The sequence below is a fragment of the Pleurodeles waltl genome, chromosome 7 (assembly GCF_031143425.1).
Source record: "Pleurodeles waltl isolate 20211129_DDA chromosome 7, aPleWal1.hap1.20221129, whole genome shotgun sequence".
NCBI lineage: Eukaryota > Metazoa > Chordata > Amphibia > Caudata > Salamandridae > Pleurodeles > Pleurodeles waltl.
Window position 1 is genome coordinate 1,306,479,188 of NC_090446.1, and position 11,984 is coordinate 1,306,491,171.

Below are 11,984 nucleotides of genomic sequence, written 5' to 3' on the forward strand. Positions count from 1 at the left end.
GTGATCATAAATCATCTACCATTGCTGCCACCTTAGGAATAAGGGATTTAGCGAAAACGTCGACTGTCCGGATTCCTAAAGTTGGGGATCTGTTTCGTGAGAAGATCGCTGTGAAGAAGGAATTCGGTCTATCAGACAGAGCACCTGTACCGGTCTTGGGAATTCAAGGTACCAGGACTGTCGTCTTACCACCACTCTTTGTTTCTCGAACGAACATATTTATCTCCATTGATGACGTCAAACTACACCATGTGGCCGATTCTTCACAGTAGACCAAGTGGTCCCTTGGGTGGTTCCCGATCCCCTCTCACTACCCAACAGGACATACATCTACATAGTAGGATGAACAACACTACTACGGACTATGCAACAATGTCCAACGCTGTTCCAGATACCTCCTCGACCGTGGGGAGGGCAGAAAATGAACTTTTGCTAGTTCAAGTCACCACTTCGATGACCACTCCTGTCCATGATTTGACTGTTTTTTACACAAACACTTCAAAAGACTGTTGACACTGTCTACCAAGAGCCTCCACTTGAAGTGGACCAAAGTACAAATAATGCACCGGCTCCCATGTTTGCAGAGACTGCCTCTGGATATTTCATTGACATTGATGACTTTTCTTCAGATTCATCCACTACTGTGATTGACAATGTTTCAACAAGAAGTAAGCTGTATCACTGGCTTAAAAAGAACTAGTTAATATACCCGTGGAACTATTTATGGTTCTGTCTGACATTTTCAGCATTATTTTTATGGGTTGGTTTTGTGACTGTTTTCTTTTTGCTCATAAATGGTCACTATATTCCTGATCGCTTCTCTGTTGAGCCTGTTGATGAAGTTTTAACTCCATATCATTCCTCACATAAGGTCCGAAGAGACTTGTCCCTTGTAAATGTTACAGCAATACCGATTTCTTATGGGATTGTGTGGGACAAAGTTCCCTTTGATATATACGGGCCTACAGAGATTATTCAAATACCATACGTGTTCAAAATATCTATGACAGATGTAATTACACCTGATGTTGTCTCTGATGATTGGGATATCTAAACAGTTGATTCCATGCTAACTGAAATGAAGGACTATTCCGCTTTTGAAAGTGATGATGTATTTGAACATACAATGAATTATGAGGAAATGTTCTGCTATAACAATTGGGGACATTACTACCTACACCATGCCACTAGATATAGACCAGTATTAAACTACACACAGTGGGAACACTGTTCTACATCACCAGTGGGGAGCCCAAAATACTATAGTGATAAATTTACATATTTTTCTGGGCATGATACATAAAAAGCAGTGTCGTATTATTTTAAAATACCTCCAGCATAAATTTGGAAAATTTTGCTAACTGACACAAACTGATTTATTCAGATCCCTTTGTTTCCTGGCTCACAGTTGAAGGTTACGAATACTGGAAGAGCACTATTGAATTGAAAAGTGTATGGGGAACACAAGATTGGCAGATACAGGGTAGGGAAGCTTTATTTCGAGCATTCCTGATTCCTGGGCAAATTATTTTCTTAAATGACACTATTCAGCAGACGTCATTTCTGGGGTTAGCAAAAATTAAAGACATGAACACTCCCAGTATCCCCACTCTGGCACGGTTTAAAGATTGGCAATATTTCCTTAATATCACCGGGGAAAGGCTAGATGCAATGGTTAAGGCTGGTACCTATAATTCTTCACTTCACTTTCCAGTCCCGGTGGGTGGTTAATATGGCCCACTGACACTGATGAGTGTCAAGCAAGTTTCTTGAACTCATCGTTTTTTTTTTCAATTATACAGGCCAGACCCTCGCTTTGTATCGGGTCAACATAAAGGTATAGTTATGACATACAGGGGGTTATTCTAACTTTGGAGGAGGTGTTAATCCGTCCCAAAAGTGACGGAAAAGTGACGGATTTACCACCAGCCGTATTACGAGTCCATTATATCCTATGGAACTCGTAATACGGCTGGTGGTATATCCGTCACTTTACCGTCACTTTTGGGACGGATTAACACTCCTCCAAAGTTAGAATAACCCCCACAGTGTGGGTAAACTGTGCCAGTAATGGGTACAGTCTAACACGTTAGCTGTAGTTAAGAAACATCTGAACACTCTTTCTGAGGATGTAGACTTGCAGGATTTTCTGCTGGGTCCTAGAAAACAGTGCTCGAAAAGGTTTCTATATGCTATGTACAATGAAATTTGGAAACTTTCATAGATTGAGGCTGCTTGCCCGTTTAAGGCAATTGGATAAGGAAAATTTGGAGAGGGCTTTAGCGGTTGTTGACAACGGCATGAATACTCTGTCCAACAGGATTTATTCACTATCAAATATAGGCGGTCATTCTGACCGCGGCGGACGGCGGTCGGCGCCCGCCAAGCGGTTCCCGCCGAAAGACCGCACCGCGGTCATAAGACCGCGGCGGCCATTCCGGCTTTCCCGCTGGGCCGGCGGGCGACCGCCAGAAGACCACCGGCCGGCCCAGCGGGACAGCCCCTTCAACAATGAAGCCGGCTCGGAATGGAGCCGGCGGAGTTGCAGGGGTGCGACGGGTGCAGTTGCATCCGTCGCGATTTTCACTGTCTGCTAAGCAGACAGTGAAAATCTTTGTGGGGCCCTGTTAGGGGGCCCCTGCACTGCCCATGCCAGTGGCCAGTGGCATGGGCAGTGCAGGGGCCCCCAGGGGCCCCAAGGCACCCGTTCCCGCCATCCTGGTTCTGGCGGTGGACACCGGCAGAAACAGGCTGGCGGGAAGGCGGTCGGAATCCCCATGGCGGTGCTGCTTGCAGCGCCGCCATGGCGGGTTCCCTGGGCCAGCGGGAAACCGGCGGGAAACCGGCAGCTCCCCTTTTCCGACCGCGGCTTTACCGCCGCGGTCAGAATCGCCCAGGAAGCACCGCCAGCCTGTTGGCGGTGCTTCCGCCGCACTCCGCCATGGCGGTCATGGACCGCCAAGGTCAGAATGACCCCCATAGTGTTGTCTGCTATTGATATCACTCAGACAGACTTCTCCCGGTTATATCATGGACAGCCACAGCTACGTTCCATCATGCAGCTGGGTTGGACTCAACAGACACTGAAAAATGGCCGTATTCCATGGAAGTATATTAACAGAAGTGAATTCTTCACTGCTTTTAATTTTTCCAGAGAACAACAGACAATGGCTAAAAGGGAGGCTAGTTTCACCCTGCTTCACGTAGAAAAACTAGATAAGTTGCCCTTCACGGTAGCAGAGAGTCCTTCAACTATCTGGCTTTTACATGGCATAATTAATTTAGCCTTTTCGATCTTTCATTTCTCAAGGTGCCTGAAACATCTTGCAGTGGGAAGGTACAAGCAACTAGGAGATAGCTACATTAAGGAAGAGTGGGAGTTGCCATTTGATTATAAATGTCTGAACGGCAAAACAGAGGTCTTTCTTAGCGGAAGCGAATGTGAGACTGCTGTTAGTCATTCAATGATATGTAAGCAGATGTCCCTTCACGGTTTTGCTATGCGGGGGTCGCAGACTTGGCCTGTTCGCTGAAGGGTAACTCCCGTCCCTTTGATTCGCCCGGTATTTCATGTACTTTCCCATGGAAGTTATGTGGTACTGAACGATCAAAGTTGTTGCGGCATGCGACCAGGAATTGCCTATGCAATCTTGGTCTCGAAGGTCGTTACGTGTTGTGGACATGTTTTATTCCCCCCCACACGAGCGATAAAAGTATCTGACATGTGGCCCCGCATAGATACTATTAATGTGAACTATGACAAGCTGAGCAGGCTAAAGGCGCTATTGACATCCGTAAAAGAGACGTATGCTCTCCAGATTGCGAGATCATCAGCTGAGATACAATCCCTATTAAATACCAACTTCCCCAAGCCCTTTGGAGAACTGGTATGCAGAATATTCAATGCTTCGAGCACTACTGGGATTGTCCATTTCATTAAGGCTGTCGGGTCTGGTTTTGTGTCCATCTTCCAGACTGTCTCCGGAGTCATCCCGTCGTCCATCCATTCACTCTTTTCAGGTGTGTTTGGTGGCTTTTAAATTATTTTGGCTTTGATTGGCAGACTACTACTGCTATTTCTTCTGATTCGCAGTGGTTGTTTCTTTCCAGCTACGCAGAGCAGTGGAGCCGCTCCCACCAACTCTGCTGTGCCGTGAACGCATGGTTCGGATCTTCGGTGCACCCTTGCTGGTGGAACTGGAGCATGACTGGTCGTTGTCATTTCGGCCCCTTCTCTGGTGCGTACAACCAGTTTTCCGCTGCATATGGTGCCTCTTTGAACATCTGCCTATGGTCTGTCTTGCTGTGCACCGACATCTCCTGTAGCCCACGAACTGCTGATGTATCCGATGAGGGTTCATACACGGTCCTGCCCCTTGAGACTGAGGTTGCTCTGTGAGGCCACCTATGAGCCTTCCGTTTTAAGGTCTACCATGGATGACGGCACTGCAACGGATGACTTTACACTAGAGACTACTGCTCACTACTGCTCTGTGGATCCGTTTGTCTGCCCAGCACTCGATTTAACATCAGCTGCTGTTGACTCATTTTTGAGGTCCTTGGTTGGTGACTTTGATGACACTCTTCGGGATCACGCGTACAGCAAATAATTTGATGAACTGGCTTGCCATTCCTGATTAAAAGTATGCATTTTAATTAACTTTCTTTGGCATGCTGTGCTTGTCATGGTTGACATTAACATCTCTGTATGTATTTTAGCTGAACTGTTTTTATTCCTTTTTTAGCACATTTAAAGAGTTTTTTAGCTAGTTTGAATGCTTTTAGCTTTTTAGCTCAGAGCAATTTTAGCGTTTGGGTTCCTCTACCTTCGTCATACCTGTTACGGCAATGGGGAGGGTGTAGTGTATTACAGGAGTTAGCTTAGCCTTTGGCTTGCAGACTCGTGCCCCCATCACCTAGTGACTTTTAACCTACTTAGCTTGCTCTGTCTTAGCCCATTTAATTATTTAATTCATCTAAGATGGCTGCCTTGTTTATAGTTAGGCCGCTTGTTATGCTTTGCATTATCAGTGCCACTGTGCTAAGGCGTCAAGATCAAGCAGCAAAGACAAACAAACAGTAGGTGTTCACACTTAAGGATTTTCCCTCTCTATACGTTCGAGGGATTTGTTTATAATAATTGCCGTCCCAAGCATGTATGTTATCTATTGTTTGGGAACACACCTACGTCAGGGGTCCTGGTAAATCTGTATAAATACATCGCACTTTAGACCGATATTCAGAGGGATTCCGACCAAAGGGCATCACCACTATCGCTGATACCGATACTGCACGTCGTCTTGACGCTGACCAGGTCTTCATGTCCCCGCGGAGTCTGAGATAGAGACCTCATTCCAAGGTAACAAGGGTTGGGGGCTCCTCTCATGGACATGCTATTGGCAGATTAGGTTTAGCAAACCCAGCTCTCCTTTAGGTAGGAGGTTAGGCCTATCACATTAGAGTATTAGGGCATATTACACCTCTTAAGTCTTTTACATGCATTGCAAGATGGCGGGGTCTTTGTAATAATGACTCTCGTCTTCACAATTCTGTTTCTTGCACTATTCATTATCCTAATCATTGCGGCCCACGCAATATATCGCAAATTGCAGTTGTGTTAAATAAAAACTATTGAAACTTTACTGCATCTTTGTCATTGCCTGTGTTTGTATGAGACATGATATATCTGTGAGAAAGGGGTAATCTCCGTTTAACCACGACACTCCCAGAGATGTCTTATTCTCAAGTCCATGCATAAAGGCTGCCACAAATCACCTTTTACTATTGTGTTTCTGGTGAGGTGCTGCTAGTGAGCCGGTAAGGTTGGGACAACAGTTGCGACTTGTAGGATAGGCATAGTCGCCTACGAACAAAAGTACTGTCATCCTTAAACCAGCGGTCTTGCCTAGAGCAAAAGTCCAAACTACGACAAAGGCACACTCCTAAATTAATTTCCATAATAATCATCCTCGCCACTAGGTTCCACATCATTCATCATAGACAATAAACTGCAAACATTTAGCCATTGGATAAACTGGCAGTTTATCTAGCTATTTCCTCATACTGGTTCAAACCCTGAGAAACAGAGTCCAGAAGATTAATCCATTTACATTCTCGTAAATTCAATTTACACTGATCTTATCAATCACCACCCATCTGAGAGAGCCCACCGGATGATTCAATGCTGTAAAATGGTCAACCAAAGGAGCACCCTGTATCTTACATCTAATACGACTACAATGTTGCAGAATACGAACCATGGCCTTCTGTTTGGTCTGGCCAACATATACTAAATCACATGGGCATTTGATCACATGAATTACATTCGTACTGTTACAGTTAGTATGTTCTTTAAGTGTAACAGATACACATTTATACTCAAATGTTTTAATCTCTAGACATTGTATACATGCTTTACATTTCCCACATTTATAATGCCCCACAATCTTCGGTAAATTACACATTGATAACAAAGAAGGTTTTGGAGGCTCCACCAATAGTGAACTAACCACCCAATCCTTAATAACCTTTCCCCTCTTGAAAGCATGCATCGTGGGATCCTGTATATTCAGTTCATCTGAGATTAAAGTCCAATACTGATTAATAATCTTTCTTATTTCAGTACTCCTAGTACAGTATGCAGTAACACATATCATCCTATTAGTACCATCATTTATTTGTACCCTAGGTTCAAGTAAATTCTCCCGGTGACAAAACCAAGCTCTTTTCTGTGCCTTCCTCACAATAGTTTTCGGGTATCCCCTCACCACCAGGCGACTCATCAGATCTTCTGATTCCGCAAAATAATCCTGTTTACGGGAACAATTTCTCCGGAGATGGAGGAATTGCCCATAGGGCAAATTATCCCTTAAGTTACGAGGATGATGGCTTGTGTCCTGTAACAAAGAATTTTTCTCACTCTCTTTTCTATACAAAGTAGTATATAATTGGTTCTCTTGTACTTTAATAGTTATATCCAGAAAGTTAATCTCAAGAGAGCTGTATTGCATGGTAAACTGTATATCGTCCGATCTCTCATTTAACCATTTATGGAAATCCAACAGGTCACGTTGCGTACCCGTCCAAATCATAATCACATCATCAATATATCGTTCCCATAAAGTTATATGTGCAAAGTATGGTAATGATCTCTCAAATATATAATGTTGTTCATAATTATCCATATACAAAATTGCTACATCCGGTGCAAAAGTAGCACCCATAGCAACTTCTTTAGTCTGTATGTAAAAATAGTCTTAAAATATGAAAAAAATCTTAGTCATTACAATCTCCAATAAATCCACTATAGAACCCTTTGGTACCTGCGTAGGATGTACTCGGCTATCCAATACTTTTCTCATCACCTGCAGTGCATGTCCTTTAGGGATATTAGTGTATAACGAGACAATATCCATTGTTACCAACATTTGGTTCTCACAATCAAAATCTAGATTCTCAATCAATTTTATAGTCTCCATTGTGTCCTCAGTTGTTACTACCAGGGTTTTCAAAAAGAAGTCAACATACTTACAGATTGATTCTAAAACTGAACCGCATCCCAATATAATCGGCTGCCCTAGATGTTTTAAGTGATTTTTTTGTATTTTTGGGAGTGTATAGATCGTGGGGATTCTTCTTATTCAGAAAATCGTATTCCAAATCAGTCAAAAAACTAAGTAGTAAACCCTCATTGGTGACCCTTTTAATCAAATCTGCCAACTCATTGGTTGGATCATAATCAAGTTTACTATAGCTCCCTGTATCTGCCAATTGTACAAGAATCTCTTTCTTATAATCTCTTGTACCTTGTGCCACTATTGCCCCTCCTATATCTGCCATCTTTATCACTATCTCCTTATTTGATTTCAAACCAGATAATGCGTCCCTTTCTGCTTTCATGATATTATATTTCACATATCTTCCCTTTGAGACTAAATTAATCGTGTCTCTCAAGACTACCTGCGCATCCCGTCAGCCATCCATTCGCTCTTTTCAAGTGTGTTTGGTGGCTTTCCAATTATTTTGCTTTTGATTGATGGACTACTACACCTATTTCTTCTGATTCGCAGTGGTTGTTTCTTTCCAGCTACGCAGAGCAGTGGAGCAGCTCCCACCAACTCCGTTGTGCCGTGAACGCATGGTTCGGATCTTCGGTGCACTCTTGCTGGTGGAACTGGAGCATGACTGGTCGTTGTCATTGTGGCCCCTTCTCCGGTGCGTACAACCAGTTTTCCGCTGCATATGGTGCCTCTTTGAACATCTGCCTATGGGCTGTCTTGCTGTTGCACCAACATCTTCTGTTGACCACGAACTGCTGATGTCCCCGATGAGGGTTCATACACGGTCATGCCCCTTGAGACTGAGGTTGCTCCGTGAGGCCACCTATGAGCCTTCCGTTTTAAGATCTACCATGGTCGACGGCACTGCAACGGATGACTTTACACTAGAGACTACTGCTCACTACTGCTCTGTGGATCCGTTTGTCCTCCCAGCACTCGATTTAACATCAGATGATGTTGACTCATTTTTGAGGTCCTTGGTTGGTGACTTTGGTGACACTCTTCGAGATCACGTGTACAGCAAATATTTTGATGAATTGGCTTTCCATTCCTGATTAAAATTATGCATTTAAATTAACTTGCTTTGGCACGCTGTGCTTGTCATGGTTGACATTAACATCTCTGTATGTATTTTAGCTGAACTGTTTTTATTCCTTTTTTAACACATTTTAAAGAGTTATTTAGCTAGTTTTTATGCTTTTAGCTTTTTAGTTTAGAGCAATTTTAGCCGTTGGGTTCCTTTACCTTTGTCATATCTGTTACGGCAATGGGGAGGGTGTAGTGAATCCTAGTTTGTTTTCATGGGATTACAGGAGTTAGCTTAGCCTTTGGCTTGCAGACTCATGCCCCTGTCACCTAGTGACTTTTAACCTATGTAGCTTGCTCTGTCTTAGCCCATTTAATTATTTAATTCATCTAAGATGGCTGCTTGTTTATAGTTAGGCCGCTTGTTATGCTTTGCATTATCAGTGCCACCACGCTAAGGCATCAAGATCAAGCAACAAACACAAACAAATATTAGGTGTTCACACTTAGGGATTTTCCCTCTCTATACTTTTGAGGGATTTGTTTATAATAATTGCCGTCCCAAGCATGTCTGTTATCTATTGTTTGGGAACACACCTACGTCAGGGGTCCTGGTAGATCTGTATAAATACATCACACTTTAGACAGATAATCAGAGGGATTCCGACCAAAGGGCACCACCACCATTGCTGATACCGATGCTGCACGTCGTCTTGACGCTGACCCAGTCTTCGTGTCCCTGCGGAGTCTGAGATAGAGACCTTATTCCAAGGTAACAAGGGTTGGGGGCTCCTCTCATGAACATGGCATTGGCAGATTAGGTTTAGCAAACCCAGCTCTCCTTTAGGTAGGAGGTTAGGCCTATCACATTAGGGTATTAGGGCATATTACACCTCTTATGTCTTTTACATGCATTGCAAGATGGTGGGGGTCTTTGTAATAATGACTCTCGTCTTCACAATTCTGTTTCTTGCACTATTCGTTATCCTAATCATTGCAGCCCACGCAATATATCGCAAATTGCAGTTGTGTTAAATAAAAACTATTGAAACTTTACTGCATCTTTGTCATTGCCTGTGTTTGTACGAGACATGATATATCTATGAGAAAGGGGTAATCTCTGTTTAACCACAACACTCCCTGAGATGTCTTATTCTCCAATCCATGCGTAAAGGCTGCCACAAATCACCTTTTACTTTAGTTTTTTTTGGTGAGGTGCTGCTAGTGAGCCGGTAAGGTTGGGACAACACTTGCGACTTGTTGTAGGATAGGCATAGTCGCCTACGAACAAAAGTACTGTCATACTTAAACCAGCAGTGTTGCCTAGAGAAAGAGTCCAAACTATGACAAATGCACACTCCTAAATTAACTTTCCATAATAATCATCCTCGCCACTAGGTTCCACATCATTCATCATAGACGATAAACTGCAAACATTTAGCCATTGGATAGACTGGCCATTTGTCTAGCTATTTCCTCATACTCGTTCAAACCCTGAGAAACAGAGTCCAGAAGATTAATCCATTTACATTCTCATAAGTTCCAAATGTCAGTTACATTACCACCTCTTCGATTCACACTGATCTTATCAACCACCACCCATCTGAGAGAGTCCACCGGATGATTCAATGCAGTAAAATGGTCAACCAAAGGAGTACCTTACATCTTACATCTAATGCGACTACAATGTTGCAGAATACTAACCTTGACTTTCTGTTTGGTCTGGCTCACATATACTAAATCACATGGGCATTTGATCACATAAATTACATTCGTACTGTTATAGTTAGTATGTTCTTCAAGTGTAACAGATACACGTTTATACTCAAATGTTTTCATCTCTAGACATTGCATACATGCTTTATATTTCCCACATTTATAATGCCCTACAATCTTCGGTAAATTCCACCTTGATAACAAAGAAGGTTTTGGAGGTCCGCCAATAGTGAACTAACCACCCAATCCTTAATATTCTTTCCCCTCTTGAAAGCATGCATCGGGGGATCCTATATATTCAGTTCATCTGAGATTAAAGTCCAATACTGATTAATAATCTTTCTTATTTCTGTACTCCTAGTACAGTATGCAGTAACACATATCATCCTATTAGTACCATAATTTATTTGTACCCTAGGTTCAAGTAAATTTTCCCAGTGACAAAACCAAGCTCTTTTCTGTGCCTTCCTCACAATAGTTTTCGGGTATCCCCTCACCACCAGGCGACTCATCAGATCTTCTGATTCTGCAAAATAATCCAGTTTACAGGAACAATTCCTCCGGAGATTTATGGAAATCCAACAGGTAACGTTGCGTACACATCCAAATCATAATCACATCATCAATATATCGTTTCCATAAAGTTATATGTGCAGAGTATGGTAATGATCTCTCTCAAATATATAGGGGGTGGTTCTGACCGCGGCGGTCGGCAGTCGCCGCCCGCCAAGCGGTTCCCGCCGAAAGACCGCTCCGCGGTCAAAAGACCGCGGCGGTCATTCTGGCTTTCCCGCGGGGCCGGCGGGCGACCGCCAGAAGACCGCCGGCCGGCCCAGCGGGAAAGCCCCGTCAACAAGGAAGCCGGCTCAGAATTGAGCCGGCGGTGTTGAAGGGGTACGACGGGTGCAGTGGCACCCGTCGCGATTTTCACTGTCTGCACAGCAGACAGTGAAAATCTTTGTGGGGCCCTCTTATGGGGGCCCCTGCAGTGCCCATGCCATTGCCCATGCCAGGGGCCCCTCGACACCCCATACCGCCATCCTGTTCCTGGCGGGCGAACCGGTATGGGGTGTCAGAATCCCCATGGCGGCGCAGCAAGCTGCGCCGCCATGGCGGATTCCCATGGGCAGCGGAAAGTCGGCGGTACACCGCCGGCTTTCCGCTTCTGGCCGCGGCTGTACCGCCAGGGTCAGAATGACCCCCATAATGTTGTTCATAATTATCCATATACAAAATCGCTACATCCGGTGCAAAAGTAGCACCCATAGCAACTTCTTTAGTCTGTATGTAAAAATAGTCCTAAAATATGAAAAAAATCGTAGTCATTGCTATCTCCAATAAGTCCACTATAAAACCCGTTGGTACCTGCGTAGGATGTACTAGGCTATCCAATTATTTTCTCATCACCTGCAATGCATGTCCTTGAGGGATATTAGTGTATAACGAGACAATATCCGTTGTTAACAACATTTGGTTCTCACAATCAAAATCTAGATTCTCAATCAATTTTATAGTCTCCATAGTGTCCCTTACATAAACCTCAGTTGTTACTACCAGGGGTTTAAAAAAGAAGTCAACATAACTACAGATTGGTTCTAAAATTGAACCGCATCCCAAGAGTGTAGAGTTCATGGGGATTCGGGAATTCTTCTTATTCAGAAAATCGTATTCTAAATCAGTCAA